The sequence below is a fragment of the Anser cygnoides genome, chromosome 5, assembly GCF_040182565.1.
Source record: "Anser cygnoides isolate HZ-2024a breed goose chromosome 5, Taihu_goose_T2T_genome, whole genome shotgun sequence".
NCBI classification, from domain to species: Eukaryota; Metazoa; Chordata; class Aves; order Anseriformes; family Anatidae; genus Anser; species Anser cygnoides.
The window spans coordinates 29,224,035-29,241,438 of NC_089877.1; the positions used below are offsets into that span (position 1 = coordinate 29,224,035).

General features: G+C 43.9%; 1 protein-coding gene and 1 long non-coding RNA gene across 13 annotated transcripts in view; one reads left to right on the plus strand and one right to left on the minus strand.

Annotated features, from left to right (window-relative positions):
* Nucleotides 1–17,404, plus strand: part of RAD51B (RAD51 paralog B) — a 422,492-nt gene that overhangs the window by 359,142 nt on the left and 45,946 nt on the right. The window lies entirely within an intron of this gene.
* LOC106031667 (uncharacterized) overlaps nt 1–17,404 on the minus strand; it is a 31,190-nt gene that overhangs the window by 11,307 nt on the left and 2,479 nt on the right. The window contains exons 3-4 of one of the 2 annotated variants that reach the window (XR_010832055.1): nt 16,880–17,073; nt 11,212–11,413 (exon numbers count right to left, since the gene is read on the minus strand). This is a non-coding gene — a long non-coding RNA (uncharacterized lncRNA). The remainder of the gene's footprint in view (nt 1–11,211; nt 11,414–16,879; nt 17,074–17,404) is intronic. The other variant, XR_010832054.1, reaches the window with a different exon arrangement.

Below are 17,404 nucleotides of genomic sequence, written 5' to 3' on the forward strand. Positions count from 1 at the left end.
CAACAAGTCCTTGTGCCCACTGCTTCTGCACGCAACCCAGCTCCTCTGTAACCTTGCTGCATACATTGCTATGACGTCTCTCACCAGCGTTTTATATCTGTTGCAAGAAATTAGCATTTTTGCCTGTCTAACCCAGCTTAGTTTCTTCTCAGGGCAGCTCTGAAGCCTTTTTACTGTTATTCTGTTGTTTTTCTGTTTTCCTTTTTTTTTTTTCCTTTTTCTTTTTTTTTCTGCTGATCTTAACATCATCTGATCTGTGTAAATGCTGAAAACTTGGTCCATTATCAAACATCTGCTGTATTTTTGGAGAAATGTCTCAAGTTTGGTGAAGCAATCCAAATCACCAGAAACTGTGATTCTCAACTTGCACAAAATGCGTGCTCTGTTTTTTAAGGGTTTCTGCCAGACCCTGCTGACACATGAAGCATAAGAAAATATTTGGCATCAGCCACTTCCCCAGAGGTTTTTCCTCTTGTAGGTAGTGGAAAATGATCCCTCTGTACACATGTATTCAATTCTTTTAGGTCTATTCATAAGCAAAGGTTTCATCTCTTTTTTTAGTATACCCATTCTGATGGTTTCGCTATGCAGTTTGTGGTAATGAATATATTCACCTCCTTTTTTAGCCTCTGCTTCAGGGCACAGGGAACTATGCCAGGGTTGTAGGCTGTGGAGCAGTCCTCAAACTGTTTTTCAATGACTTGATCCCCTAGCTCTCCAAAGAGAAAGGCCTCTTGAGAAAGCAAAAGACTGGCTCCCTCTTCTCTTACATTATTTTTGAGTCTGTTGCTTACCTATCTGCTGACTTTCCAACCCCCTCGCAGGAATGAACTTACCACTATTAGTCCAGAGTTTTACCAGTTTCCACTGAGGCACAGCTGGTGCTCACGCTGCTGCTGGCAACGCAGGCTCATGCACCAGTAAGCGCCTTAGGGCCAAGAAATGTCACTGCCTTACCGGGCACTGGAGGCCCTTCATACCTCAGACCCTGAGCCCCCTGTGCCCTTTCATACTTCAGACACCCTCCTGAGCCCCCTGTGCCCCTTCATACCTCAGACCCTGAGCCCCCTGTGCCCTTCCATACCTCAGACACCTCCCTGAGCCCCCGGCCCCTCTCCACAGGGCTCGGTACTGCAGCCCTTCAGGGTGTGCGTCTCGTGGTGACACCCTCCAAAAAACAAGACAGACCCTCCTTGCTTGTGTTCTCTACCCAGGCATATGTCCAATGCCCCCAGTTACTGAGAGGGGACTCGGGGTTTGTTGCACTGAGCGACAGGGGGAAGGGCCTGCCATGAAACTGAGTGCGTGGTTCCTCTTCCCATCAAGTTCAGGGGAGGTTCAGCTCCCGGCCCAGCTTCGGTTGCCCGGGAGGCTCAACGAAGCAGAGTTGTAAAGCAGGCCAAATGCAAACGTTTGAAGCTCTGTGGCCCCTTCCAAGGGAACTATGCTGTGTCAAATCTCTACAGCTCACACTTAGAGCCATGTCACCATGGAACATGAGCACACAACTGTTCTTAGGAGAGAGAGAGCGAGAAAAAAATAATAAAAAGAGACAAAATGCAAAAGGCTTAGGAGGCCCCTGGTTTCCTTAATGGAATTAGCCCTTCCTTTATGAATTCCAGGGTTAGATGCTGTAAATGTGATTCACATACTCCCTCCCCTCACTAAAGCAGAAAGATCTGCTAGACACATGTTCGGAGTGGAGCAGGGGAAGATATGACGTGACTCGAGAGCCTGGAAGGCTAAAAGGAGTAGATGGGGGAGAGCTCTGCAGCCCTTGATCTTTGTAAGATTTACTGCCTTTGCCTCTTGCAAAGATCTTTTTTTCCTGGAAAATTGCTAGCTTCTAGCAATTTAAAAAAAAAATTGGCTGGGGCAGTAAACAAGATCTTTGAAGGGGGAAGGAAGCCAAGAGAAAGTCAGGCCCATTAGTCACGCAGCTGCATTTCCTGTCACAAAGGACCCCAGTTGAGTAATCACTCAAAATATGCTTGTTATTTTTTCCTATTTTATTTCAACTTTCAGCCTGCCAATATCTACTGTAAGAAAAAATTAAAACAAGAAAAAGAAAAAAAAATATTTTAGCCTCAGAAGGGAAAACAATGTAGAAAGAGACATTGATTTACATTATTTTTCCTTTTCTTTAATTTTCATAGCCTAAAAACACTTCAGTCATGTGACAGAAATGCGTGTAGCACAGAGTGGGTCTGAGGCAGTCCTGGTGTTTTCAGGGCACATAATTTCAGCATGAGCGTGAGTGTCAAAGTTGCTAGTCTCCACATCCAGCTGCTACCATTAATTCATTGTACAACCTTGATCAAGTCATGTAATAATTTATCTGTCATTTATTTTGGCCATATGAAAGGTAAAGATGATAATAGCTTCTGCATAATTGTTTTGTCAAGCTTCATTAATAATGCTTGTAAGTAACATTGAGTCTTCTGATGAAAGCTTTGTCCACTGTTTGTCTGAAGGAAAATCAAGTGAGGATTGAAAAGACATAGACTTGTAATTTAAAGCAGAACATTCTTATAAATATATTTAAATGTATAAATATATATATATTTTTTATAAGATGTTAAAATAGGAACAAGGTTATGAAATAGAAGAAGGAAAATCTTGCTGACGCTCTCTCTTGAGACACTCAAGGCAGAAGAATAGAGCAAACGTGTCATAGGGAACAACCCCTTTTGCAGTGCTGGAATTGAGCACGTCACAGACTGACTATACCACTTCCCCATGTCTAGATCTTGGATTAAAAGATGCTGTCTCTGGTCAACCTGGTACCAGCTTCAAAAAGAAGCCACAGATACATGAAGAAAGTAAAGCTGAAAAAATACTGTTTTTCCAGATTGCTGCAAAGAAAATACCTCTTTTACCAACAAACACAACTCCAGAATACCAAATCCCACATTTTATTTACTCAAAAGTAATGAGTGTGGTGACCAGGCCACCTATAAAGAATGACCGTAAGTAAGCATCAGGGCAGCTGACAGTTTGTAGCCTACATTCCTGATTGGGGTACCTGACTATATGGCTATATGAAAATGATTACAAAGGAATAAATTCCTTTTTGTATTGCTGTATAAGTAGACAGTAGGTGATTGCAGTTTATGGTACATAATAACATGACTTCAAATACTGCACAAAAAATGAAGCTTACATTTGCATTTAAGTGACTAGTAATGTCATGTAATTCTCTAATTTGCACACATTTGATACCACAGATGTGCAACGTTTTTAAAGCCACAGCTTATGAGCAGATGTGATTTACCCAGCAATGTAAATCACAGCTTCCTAACGCTAGTTAAAGGGTGCAAACACAAACAAATGTGAGACTTACACAATTTGGTTTAAGAGAGATTTTGAAATGCTGTTTGCATATATTTTGTAAAGCAATTCAAAATAATCATATGTGCTTATTTACACTGAATGGAAAAGTAAGACTCGTGTGAGTCATGATCCAAATATGAAAAATTCTGCTCCAAATTATGTTTCTAAAGTTCATCCTTTGTCTTTGCAAATGGCAGGCAAGGCGAGCTGTGCTCCTCGATGGGCACACAAGTGTACACTCCCTGGTTTGTGGTCAGAGCTAACACCAAGCCATGGGGGCGGTCTGCTACTCTCACACCAGATGACTTTCACTGCTACATATCCCAGACTACTGAATCCCCACATCATCTAACATTCTGTGCAACAGCCATAGTTTTGTCCCTAAAACTTTCTCTGCTGCGATGTGGGCTTATAAGTCCATTTTCAGTGATTATTGTTATCCTCACAGTTTAGAAATTATATACTGGTAAGTATAAATGAGTGGAAATAATTAGTTTACAAGAGCAACATCACCTTTGAACATTTCCTTTTATGAGTACCACTGTATATTATCATATTTCCTATACTACTGTTATAGGTATGTATAAATCACACTAGCATCTGATATATCAGATGTAATAAATAGCTACCTATAGAATTAATTATACCTGACCAGTACTTGGGTAGCAACCAATAGTTATCTATTTACCTACCTGTTTATCTTAGGATATGTATGGCTCTATAGTATCTGGGTATCTCCAAACCTCTGAACTTTTGATGTACTTGTTCTCTCCACGCAGGCCTGATGTAGATTAGTACAATTGTATATGTGTATGTGTGCCAGTAAAGTCCTAAGATGAATGACTAACCCAGAATAGCCTCAGAAGTGTATGGCCTCTTGATTCACCTGCTGGATGCAAAGAATTTCTCTCTTGCATAGATGGGAAGCTGAGTCATAAAGAAATAGTTACGTGCCCATAAGCACATAGATAGCAACAGAGAGGGAATCAGCTCATTGTATACAGATCCTACAGATCCAGATCCTACAGATCCATTGTATACAGTCCCTGGCTGTGTGTATTAAATTACTCTTTCCTGTCTTCAGTGAACTGATCATATTTGGTAAAATCACCAGCAGTTGTTGCTAGTTGCAGTGTGGTACTTCTGTGATGTGCATGGAGGGGACCTAGAAAATAATTGCTTATTAAGAAGCTACATTAAACAGCAAACAGGGCAGTTGCTTAGTACATTGACAACTGAACTTGTCAGCCTTTCTGCTGAACTGCTGCATGAATTTGGGCAATTCCTTCACATCCATATGCTGCCATTGCTCTAATTTAATACAGGGATAATAACACACTTGGAGCTTCAGGCACAAATATCGCTGTATAGTCCTGCTCCAATTCTCATTTAAGACAGTGAAATGAGAATGCAAAGGGAAGTTACAGGGACAATAGTATTTTTTTTTCCAATATTTGAATGAAGCTTCTGTGATACAACTCAAAAAATCTCAATCACTCCTAAAATGAGCATGGCTGGTAAGAAAATTTTAGCATTAAGTTGCATGCTGTCAGAGGACATGTTGATGCAGGACTGTCATGCTAGGAAGCGTGAAGGCTTTGCAGCTGTGATTTAGGGCTTCTGCACCCCTCAGCTATCCGCACTGGACAGGTCTGTTGTAGAGGTGCTTCTGGTCTGAGTAGATAGATACACAGACCTCAGGGCTGAATGGAACTTGCAATGGGGCCAGGGAAAACTAAAATAGAACTGAGATGTGGGGCCTGCTACTGCTGGCTGTAGTATCTTAACATCTGTTTAGATGCTGAAACAGAGTCCTCTGGGTCTGCCTCAGAGCTATTTTCCTCTCCTCCAAACACAGCATAGGATTGTGGAACTGAGCTACATGTAGCCAATTAACTTCACTTTCAGAGCAAAACTGACTACGAAAGAGTTAACCTGACTAATGGCAACACTTCAGTAAGAGTGAGGGAGGTGGAACTCAAGTCCCAAGTCTTAATAAAATGCAGGTGTTTTATTGTTAGGTTAAAAACTCCTAGTCTAAGACTCCAGCAAGCATTTAAAAACAAGGAAAAAATGTGCTGTTGAATAAGAAACTTGGAAAGGCAACAACAGGCCGTGCTAGGCATTTATGGAGAGTGCAGCATTCACTGGCTAAGGCCTACTGTAAAGTTCACAGAGGGGAAACAAAACACATAAATATTACATGAACGACACCTCTCACAACATGCATCTGGCCTCCGATGTATTACACCTGGGATTAACTTCTGACATTTTCCTTTCCACCGTCCTGGCTTTGCTCTTACTGCCCCCCTGCAGAGTATTTGTACAAGCACTCTCCAACTCTTCCTCCTTCTCATTTCCTGGTCTGTTTGTGGAACCTATGGGGTGACAGGCAGCGTGGACATCACACTCAGCTACTCTTGCAAATGCTTTTCTGTCAGGGATGGGACCTTTTTCTTTTAAAGAGAGAATGATTACTATTTTAGAACTATCTAGCTAAAAGAAGTTGTAAAGAAATCACTCATCACTGTGTTCTCTTTCCTTTTTCCTCCTTATCCCAAGGAAGCAGAAAATTTTGGGGAGCATTTTTCAGTAAACTACACCGAGTTTCGGTCACAAAGTTAAGGGATTGCTCTGAACTTCGAGCTCTATCTTCAAGTTCTTCATGTGTTTGGAGAACAGTAATAGTTATGACTTACTAAAGGGAAGTAGAAAATGAAGAACCAGAGAAATCTGAATGTACTTATAGTGTCCCAAGGTCTAAGACAGACAGGTGAGACACTAGCAGTACTAAGTGAAACAATAGACATAACATACAGAAAACTCTGACAGAGAATAAAAATGAAACTGATGGAGTTGTTGAGCTTATAAACATGAGTATGTGCGAGCTCTCATTTACATGGAGCAGAGCTCTTAGGACAGCCTGAGCAAATAATTCAGAAAACCAAGGAACAAAAATCAAAACCCTCTGTAATCACAGCCGGAAACCCAGAAACCCAAACAAGCCCACGTTGTGTGCCCTGCGTGCACCACTGCACTGAGTCCTTGCTGCTGTGGCTGTACCGGGCCGTCTGTACTGGTGGGCTGGAACGGGGGCATCAGGCAGGCACAGCAGAGGTGAAGAAGGAAGATGAAGTGTAGATCCAATCTCTTCTTCACACACCTTTGAGAATTACCCTTCTTGACTCCCAGCCATCATTGAAAACAGGTGTATTTAAAAAGAAGCTTCCTGTTAAGATGCAGTGGAAATGCAGACTGCAGTTTAACAGGGGGCCCAAGAGTAGAAATCTTCATTAAGAGTATCCCAGAAATCCTTGTAGGAATCTTTGTGTTGCCCTGGTTGTGTTCGAGACCAGACCCATGGGGACCATCAAGCAAGAGAAGTCTCTGTCAGCATCTGCTAGCTGCTCCTAATTTTAGATCTTCCCTGGCCTTCTCCTTTCCTCCTTTACTCGGTGAGACTGCTTTTCATCCCACTCCTACTCTCCTTTGCAGCTGCTGGTTCCTGTTACTGTCTTGTGTCAGCAGTTCTCAATCTTCTCAGACAACCCCGCTGTTGTTTGTGCTGTGCTACGTGAGGGAAACAACCCATGCTTTCTGTTCCCTCCTGAAAAGTCACCGCACCTCAAGCTCCAGCAAAGCTAGGCAAGTCCCTGTTCAGCACAAACCCTAGCCAAATCCAGCACATCAGATTGCAAAAACTGGCAGTGCCTCTGGTCTCAGTGCAGGGAAACATCCAAGATCAAAGCTAGAAGCCTGGCTTCTTTTTTCTGTCATCAAATTGGCCTTTTTTTTTTTTCTTTCTTTCTTTCCAGTCTTACAATTATTGTTATCTTTTCTGATGTGTGTTATCTCTGTGAGTCACTGAGAAGTAGTGGATAGATTTGCAATAATATATGTACAGCCAGACCAAAGTGTTCTCAAATTAGCTTGTCTCAACTTTGAAATAATAATGATGTCAGTCGCTGAAATATTTGAGACAAATACTTTATACTAGTACTAAGTATTAGAAATAATCACTAGCCTTTAGGTCTCGTTTCAGGAGTTGGACTCGATGACCCTTGTGGGTCCCTTCCAACTCGAGATATCCTGTGATTCTACGATTACCCTTGCAGATACTGTCAAATCTTCCATATAATACAAAATAGAGCAACATTATTCCTGTGCTGTAAAATTATCTTGTATTTGACTTAAAGAACTGACTGATGATCTTAGCATCCTGTTTCTTATTCCTCTGTCTTTGCATGTTAAAAGTTCCCCTTCCAAATTTCATTTCCCTTGTGTATAGTTATTTTAAATGCCTGAAAAGAAAAAAAAATCCTTTACAGCTTTCTTCTTTATGTATAAAATGATGTTGTTAACTACTTGTAAAAGAAACAAAGATCTCTGTTGGAGAGAATAATAAATAAGTAACTCATTGCAGGGGAAGAGGGGAGGAGGGTGACAAGACTGAGATTTTGCCAATAACACAGAGAACAGAAAAGATTAAATTCAGAATATTCAAAAAAAAAAATCAAAACCTTTGCTTTTCTGCTGCCCTACCTATAGCATCTTTTTGGGTGTATTTTAAGAAAAGGTTATTTTTAACCTTATTCTCTCTCTCGCTCTCTCTCTCTTTTTTTTTTTTTTTGAGTAAAGAATGTTTATCCTATTTTCTATTTTTTTATTTATTTATTTATTTAAATTTCTTGTAGCCTGGCCTAAAAGGTTTCAGCATTGTACCTTTCATAGGTGATCGGTAGCTCTTTTGCTGGGAGTGAAAATGCCTGAAGTGCTTATGTGTAGAGCAGCAGGAACCAGTGGCCTTCGTTTCACATCAGGTTAGAAATGAGTTTAAGGGGCAGCAGTGCAGATGCCTCCAGCCATGGCAGGGCTCAGAAGGGATAGGTACAAGCGAGTAAAAGCTGTTTGCTTTCCCTTTCCCTTGCATTACTGTGGGATACTTGCAAACATTTAATTAAAGCTATTGTATGCATGCTTAACTGGGAGCTATCTGTGATTCCTTGAAACCATTACACAGGAGCACCAAAGAAAATACAAGGGAGTCACTGAAGGAAAATACAAATGAATTAGAAAAGCATAGCAACCGAAGAATACATTTCCCATAATACAACAGTCAAAGGTCATGAGGCCACAGATGCTCAGTTGCTCATGCATATCTTCTATTCTCTCCACTTGCATGCCTGCTCCGGAGAGGGCAAAGATTTAATGAGGATGGGGCTGGCTTTAGCAGTTCTCACCCTTCCTCACACCCCACATCTGAAAGAGCATTGAAAGCCTCTTTGAAGATGGAATAGACGCACATTGAACTGTCCCAGTGCACACACACAATCTGGGGTTTTCTCATCAGGTATAAAAATACAAGGTGACCGTTCTCTTCCGGCTTTCCAGAGTATGAACACAGCTGCTGAATCAAAGACTTATTGAATTTAGGGTGGAAAGGAGTTTCTCCACTGCATCTGTCTTTTCAATCTGCAGGAGCTGCCCTTCTCAGAGTCAAACAGTTTCTATTAGTCAGGTCATTTTTCCTCAGTCCTTATGAAGAAATCCTGTTCAGTCAAAACAGCGTACTATTTACAGGAAGCTTGGCAGGGTCAAAAAGTGACTGCAAAACCAATCTCTTGTTAAAACACATACATTATCTGCTCTGATGTAGATACTATTAGAGCTCAGCAATCTCTGATTTGATATCAGGACGTTGAAGGTGATTTCAGAGTCAGATTTGTTAAACTTGGCGACATTTTGAGTGTTATCATGTGTCATTAGCAGAGCTAACTTAGTCGCTCCAAGTCCCATTTAATCTATCCAGCTCACTACCCACAGCTTCTGACCTACTTAGTCACTTCCTGTCTTTGATTTTCACCTTAAAGCCTCTTTTCTGTGTTGGCCAGTGACTGCCATTTAATCTTAATCAAACTTCCTTGGACTTCCATTACTGTCAAGCACAACTCCTCACGCTGTAATACTCACCCTTCTGAGTGCAAGAAAGTTGATTTACAGCCAACAGTCTACCTCTTCTCTTATGCTCTAAGTTCATCTTTGCTTTGTTTTTCTTCCTGTATGAGTCACTCCTTCCCCTCTTTGAGACATCGTGCCACGCTTTGTTCCCCCTCCCTCCTCAGTGACCGAGAAGCCACCATATCCACTACTTCTGTACAGACCTGGTGCATCGTCGTGTGCACACAGCTACCACGTGCAGGTTCAGAAAAATTGCTGAAGACTAAGAAATGGAGTTGGCCACAGGCTTCTACAGAACACCAGCTTTTTAATGTGAGAACGTTTGATGGCAATAGCAACTGTGTGTAACCCACAGGAGATGTGTGCAGTCTCTCCTCACGCATGTGCTCTCTCCCAGCTCTTTTTTCAATATAAGCACTTCAGCTTTTTCCTCTTCCTACTTCTGTGCTCATCAGCCTGTACTCATACTCTTGATTTTCTGTTGTTGATGTTAGCATGCAGGGGCTATAAGATCATTCACCGAGGGCAGCAGCCTTGTCCTCCTAATAAGCAGAAAATACCATACATATTGGAAGGAGGAATTAGCTACAGGCCGTTCTCATTAAGCCTCTCCTTCAACTTATCTCAGCTCAAATTGTATTTTTGAACTGCAGTCACTATACGGCATTGTAAGTTGAAAACAAGCACTTGAGCCCTTTCCAGCGAGGCTTTGAGTGGCCCTGATAGGAGGCATGGAGGAGAGATAAGCAGTGCATTGAAGTTGCAGTATCGCTGTCGCTGAGGGCAAGGAGTGAATGGAAACATACCCTCCCTCTGGCACTGCCTTGCTCCGGCCCGGGGGAGAGGATCAGGCCGAGCAGCTCCGGTTCACACGTGGCAGGAGTCAGCGGCCTCTCAGCTGATGACAGATTAGACTCGGGGCCTGCTTAGTGGGAACACTGTGATTAGACCTCAGCAGCATCTGTCTCCAGCACTGAAGGAATTACTGCTGCAGGCTGCGATTTTCTCAGCAAGCTGTAATTATACCAGGAACCTCATTCCTGCCGTTTTTCTTGACAACTTGAGTGCAAAAAAAAATGCGGGTGGGTGAGCAGAAATTGCGAAAGGAGCGGGAGAGAGACACCTGCTTATTTTCGTTCAGCTCATTTCAGTCACTTTCTCTGGGTTTCTTAGATGCGTATGAACCACAGCCTGTTTTTCCTCAAAGGTCAGTGCTGAGGTTTAACTCCCAGCAGCTGTCCTGCCACCCACCCACACTGACAGGACACGTCCTCTCTGTGCACTTAGGCACCACGGCACCGGGGCCGAGTGAGGGTGCCTGCAGGAGGCACCCAGCAGGCCCAGCCCCGGCAGCGCCCCTCGGTCCCCTCCCAGGGGAGCAGCGGTGACGGGGCCAGGCCCCGCTCACCCCTGACCAAGAAGGGCAGAAGTGGGGATGTTGGACATTGGGCAGGGTGGGTTTGAACCTGAAAAATGAGTTTGAACCACAAAGGCCTTGCCTAGACTAGGATCTAAGCATCTGAAAGGTGTTAAGTTGTATATGGTAGCTCTCTGTTTTAAAAGATGGAGAGTTCCCAGTAACATCTGGTGTGTTTTGCCAAAATAATGATGTCTAAAAAGAGCAGGACTTCTTTGTAAGATTTCTCTACCAGAAAAACATTTTTGTTTGTGCAGTTGTAACTCCATACAAGCTTGTTTGCCATTACTCTTTTCTTTGCTCGGAATATAAGGAAAACAGTTTTGTTTTTTTAAGTTTAAATCTAGGAGAGGAGGGCAGAAATAATGTATATATTCCTTTCTTAACTTTCCTCAGGGCTTTAATGCGACTGACATACTTTGAAGGCAAGAGTGTCTTGTCTGCGTTAAGCAATTTTACATCTAGGCTGTACTCATCTGGAAGAAAGCAGAATTGTTCCCTACCAGCACTCCGTCCCTCCATCCAGCAGTGTGTCGGTCAGGACAGCCAGGGGCGAGAGCGCGGCAGCAGGAACGCAGCCCCTGGGGCTGGCAGCCCCGGCAGGCAGCATGCTGGCACGCAGATCCCCCGTCTCCAGAGCCAAATGTCTTCAGATACTGGTGGGAAAGACACACATCTGGAGTTGTCTGGAGCTGGCAAGAAAAGCTGTAGACAAAGAGGAGAGAAAGGGAAGGTTGGAAAGAAAGTGGAAAGAACGTTTCTTACACATTTCGCTTTCTTTTCCATCTGCTTGTGCGATGTTGCTGTGAGCTATTAAACAGCTGCAGAGCTCTGCCCCAGAAGGGGCTGTGTTTCAGCAGTGATGGAGAATGAATCCTGCAGCAGAGTGCTCTGGGAGCCCCCTAGAATGAGTGGGGTGGTAGAAATGTCGTTCTCTGATTCAGTATCGTGCTAAATACACTTGGGACCAGGGCACCTGGGACAGCAGCCAGAGGCACTGTTGCAGCTCCCGAAGCCTCTGGCAGGCACTGGGTGCTCCTGACCCATCCCTGGCACAGTTGGTGAGTCCCTCTTTTCCTCTGCCTTCCAAGCAGAACATAAGCCTTGCCTTCCAAGCCTCTGGCACTGGTTCTGAAATTCAAGGCAAGCGCATTGCTCAAGCAAAAGGTGTTTGCTGACTGCAAGACTTTGTAGCTTGGGGAGATAAGGGTGGTGGAGGAGGACTGGGAGCAGGAGCAGTGGGCATACTGTGACTGCCAAGGACTGAGCAAGAGAGCTTTTTTTTTGCATCCATTCAGACGCTCAGCTATTTCCTGCTTGGTTCCTGCAGTCAGCATGCTCCACCTGCTTTTACTTAACCATTTCCTGTTTACTGCTTCCAAAACCTTTCTGGTGCAATCACTACTCTGCCAGTAGACTATCTTCACAGTCTTTTTTGGACAGGCTTCACTACATTTTTTTCTTTCCGTCTTCGCTGTACAGACCGTTCAGATTGAGGCATTGAGGGGGTGGGGGGTGCATGTGTGTATGCATGTGTGTGTGCATTGCTTGGGGCCAAATTCAGTCATCACAGAAGTCTGTAGTTTTGTCAGGAAAGTATTCACTTGCTTGCTCATTCTTTCTCTCTCCGTATGTCTGTTTTTCTTATCCTACTGCTTGCTGCTTTTTGCAGACTTATCAAAGCAAAAAGCAGTAGCACCAAAGGCAGGTTTCACTTTCTGTTGCATAGAGGGCTCCAGGTATTTAGAAGAAAGACTCTTCCTATCACTTTCAAGAGTTAACAACTCTCCCACAAACAAGGGATTGATTTCCTGGATAGCTTGCCTAAGCTTCAAATTATTTTCTAGTTTTGAAAACAAGAGACGATTTCTTCTGGTTTGCTCTTCAGTTTCTCAGATGTGTAAGGCAAGGTATGAGGAGCATGAAAGATCAGACAAAGAAAAATAAATCTCTTTCCTAGTGTAGATGGCTCCCTCAAGTCCCATCCCACACTCAGTCACGTCTTACAGAAATCGCTGGAAAAATATGCATGCTTCAAGTCTAGTCTCCTTAGCCATAGTATAGATAACACTGCAGCCAAGACTGAAATCAAATTTATTTGTCAGTGCTTTTGCTGTTTGTTTACTTTCTGTGTTTCTCTTCTGGAGCAGTGAAAATAGATTCTTCAGTTTCCTCTCTGGTTCTCATGCTCTTGCACAGCGCTGCAATGTTTGGGTTGCGGTGAGCACTGCAGGGGAATGTTCCCTTCTTAAAATAAATCATGGAAACATTTCTGTTGGAATCAGGGCTTGTAAAAGTTTATTTATTTTTTAATAAGAAGAATGTCGGGCCAGCTTTGACCTGACACTGTATCCCTTTAAAAGGATCAGGCCTGTGATGCACGTCGGTGTATATATACAGCGTATATCTGCATGCACACACACAGTATACATGCCAGTGGTACTCGTATAACTGAGCGCTGAAATCATCCTCCAAGAATGCTTGACATGTTGTCCCAGCCTGCATCAGACAGATCTCCCAACTCCTTCGCTAGCCCTGTTGCAAGTTAGTGTAAGCCGGTGGTGCTTTGGCTGCTGACTTCCCAGGAGAAGGCAGGGGGCTGGGAGCATATGCTGGTGGTGTCTCCGAGCTGCTCCGCACGTGTGTGATTTACGTGGACGGGCTCACGCTCCCACACAGTTCTGAACATTTTAACAACACTAGACCCCTGTTTCAGCAGTAGCATAAATATATACGGTAGCACACCTGTATGTGTTGGGAGGAATGGTCTGGACATCAGTGATGTCAGCCATCTGCTATAGGCGTCGTGCAACTTAAATCGGAGTTTGCTAAAGTAGCCTTCAAGCTGTCTGAGAGCAGCTTTGGAATTTTCTTTTTAATTAGGAAAGGAAGCAGTTGTTTTCTGCACAGAAGTGTCTTTCAGATTGGCCCCAATATGTACAACGGTTACTCTGGTTCCCATCCAGCCCAATTCATTCAATAGCTTGTGTCAGGGCACTTGTCATCAGTGGCATTTGCCCAGAGTGAGTCACACCCGCCCATGCAATGTGTGAGAGCCTTCAAATCTTTTTCATCTTCATTTTATAGGGTACAGCTCTGGCAAATTCATGACCGTATTGTACCACACAGCTCTTCTTACAGCAGCTTCTTTTCTTCTATCCAGCTTTCCGTCCAAGGGGCAGCTTCTTCCAAAAGAGACTCTGTGATTCAGTGCCCATCTTTGTTTTCCAGATGTTTCTTTCACCACTCTGCTTTCCGGTTACATTGCAAATTTGGGTGCATTCAAAATATTATTGCCTCTCCCCCACGCCTAAAATGGAGAAAAGCTGAAATATATGAAAACGTAGGAAGAACGAGGCTAGGGCTGCACAGGACTGCACAGGACTCTTTCCAGGAAATGGGTAGAAGGTTCATCAGATGAGTCACTGAAACCCTAGATGACTAAATTCTTGAAGAATAAACTGTCAGGAATATGATACTGGACAAGACATTCAGGGGAAAAGAGAAACTTCTTAAATAGCTCTTGTTTGTTTTCTGTTAGTGATTCATTCCTAAGGAAATTGCTGCATTTCTGGCCTGGGACAGCAGCAGCAGGCAGGCGGTGCCAGCCTTCACGTGAAACGTGCCGCGGCGCTCGAGGCCTCGCAGAGCCCAGTGTTTGCAATGGGATCAGGAGTGCTTGTGCTCATCCTGCCCCCGGGCAGGCTCTTCAGCTGCCTTTCCCTGTCCCTCCCCACCCTGCAGAAAGGAGGATTCGAGAATTGACGTGTTTGGGTCACCACGAAGATGGAAGTGTTGAAGGCAGGGAGCCTGTGAGAGAAGACTGTACGGAGCCAAAGTGAATAAAATAAGGCAGGGTCACCAGTGCAGTTATGCCATCTGAATCAATTTGCCTCTTCCTTAGCATACCAGCAGGTATGAGACCAAGAGGAAATGAAGGCATTAAAGCTCCAGTTCTAAGCTCCTTTTACAAATTTCTCTCCCTCTACCTGCTCCAACCAGTAAACCAAGTTGTATCAATAAAATTGGCCCAAAGCTCTGAATTTGGATTTCAGAAAAGGTCTTGAGATTTTGAGTGCCAGTAACAACAGAAGCAGTCAGGCTCCCTCCGCAGCTACCTCCAGAGGAGCTGAACCAGCGTTCGCAGCAGCGGGAAATGTTTGCAGTAGTATCCGAGTGTGGAGAAACCCCAGCATTCCAGCAAGCCACTGCCAGTTCCCATTTTGGTGAGTTTGACCTAGAGCATTTAGCGTTTCGACATCAGTTCTGCGTCTCACAATGCTGTTTACGTAATGAGCTTTCATTTGGTTCCTATTAAAATCGTGGTATTTCTTCTGCAAACCGCTGCCTGTAAATATCAAACCACCCAGTTTTTCATTAGATTGTGATATAGGAAGTAAATTGTCTGTCTGTAGGATGCACACTGTAACCATCAGGTAGAGAGCAGGTGGCTTTTTTCCCCTCTTGGACATGCAGAGTTCAGATCTCAGAAGCAGGAATGTAAAAGACCTGTTAAGGGTTACTGAATCCATCTCCTGCAAAACCACAGTGTGGTAACTCCCTGATGGATGTTCCCAGCTAGTACATTGATAAAGAAAGTCTACAGATCCTCGTAGGTACAGCAGGAAGAATTCCCTTAAAGGCTGCAGAAGTGGTGTGTATTGCTCTCACAGATTGTGCCAGCGCCGCTGACATCTCCGAGGCAGCGCAGAGCGGTTCCTTGTATTATATATACCAGCACTTTGAAGAATTCAGTTTCAAATGTCTGAAACAATGGGGGTTTCACCGCTTCCTGTGGGAGCCTGTTCTGCAGCCTAACTCGTTTCACCATCTGGAGTGTTTTCCTGAGTGTCTGCCCACTTTTAGCTTTCTTTAGTTGTGCTCCCACTCTTTCGTCTTAAAGGTGACTTGCTAAACATTTCTGTTGCATGAAATTAATGTTATGTGGTGCTTTTTTATTTTTTATGATGATCAAGGAAATCTGAAAGCTCGATGGCTTCTTCTCTTTGCCTTTCGTTCCTCAGAAATTATAATTAGGAATGAATAATGTATTACAGCTTTTCTATCCGTTCATCTCGACGACTTACCAGGAAGGTCAGTATCATTGTACTCTTTTTACGGATGAGAAAACTGAAGCACAGGGCAGGAAACAACTTGCCCAGGATCATTCAACGGTCTGGTGGCAAGGCCTGGGTTTTTAGCCAGGTCTCCAGAGTAGTGTCCTACTTTCTTTTTTTTTTTTTCCTCCAGTCCAATTCCCTTTGGCATTGTTGGAGTACCTAGCACAAGCTTTCCGAGAACTTTATTCAAAATTGTCATATTGTAACTGAAAGGTCAGCCTGCTGAATATTTAACAGTTACCACCTTTCCAATGTGTTCATTAAGCATCCTAATTAAGTAGAGATACATAAAACCAACAAAGCATTTTAACAGACTGATTCAGTCCCTAGAGCCTCCGAGCTGAATTTCCTTCAGCTAGCCTGTGCTTTCCTGGTTGCGGATTGTCCAAATTGAACACAGTATGTATCAAGCGTACTCTTATCAGTGCACTGCAGAGAGGTTTCCTTCCTCTTCGGTACCACCATGCTTACTTCACCTGTTATATTTCCCTTAGCTGTGGTTTTTGGTAAGCCTGTTTCTCAGAATCTGGGTAGCTATTGAACTATAAATCTTCCTATTTGGGGTGATAACACTGCAATCGGTACAGCACAGAGTGCTGTGCGGAGACCAGTATTTGGGCTGGTGCTGAGCAGGCTCACCTGGGCGTCAGCACCGTCTGCTCTCAGCAGCACAGAGCTCCTTGGGGGCTGCTCCTCCTACCTGAGGAGGACGTGCCTTAGAGCTTCTGCTGCCCGGCCTGTCATTTCAGTACCTTCGCTAGATCTCTCTGGGCACATGCGCGAGACCAGTTTTTTCTCTGCCACCACTTGGGAATGACAGGGGAAGGCAGCCGCCGCGGTGTGGCTGGCAGCTTGGTCTCCTGACCGCCCCACGCTCATTCCACGCTGAGCTGAGGGCACTGATCACGCGGGAGATGCGGCGCTTTGTACGGCTTGGGAAAAGTAAATGAGAGATATGGGTAGGACAGAGTTGTGTCTGAGGGCTAGCGCCTCGATGTCCCTGGCTGTCAACCACTTTCGAAGCATGCCAGTAAGTGAGCGAAGCCCTTACCAGCTGCGCTGTTTCCCCCACTTCTCCTCCAGGCCGCCTTTATTCCGGATATCATTGAGCCAGAGTTTGAGGATTTACCGAAAGCTGCGAGGCTGCTGTAGGTCACTGAGCACATTGTCTTTGCTTTCAGATTGAGTTTGAGAAATTACCAGCGGTGTCATGGTTATGCCTCCTGGCCATGTGAATAGAGGAAGCTAAGAAGCAACAATAGATTACATAAAGCAGGGAAATCCCCCTCAAACTTCTCCCAGACTATCTTAAACTGAAGTTGATTTGCATACATACACTACAAATAGCTTTGCAATGGCTTCTAGCCCCATGAAAGGGTTACATGTGCTTGCCTATAATCATTTAGGCCAGTTCCACCAGTTGAATCACTCAGAGAAAATAAAATAGACTGAATGAGAGCCCGTATAGAAATCCAAGCAGTTTTATGTAGCATCAGCCTACTTCAGGTAAGGACACAACTGGGTAACGCTAAGCCATACAAAACCAACGGGAACTGTTTGTTACCTGTTAATAATG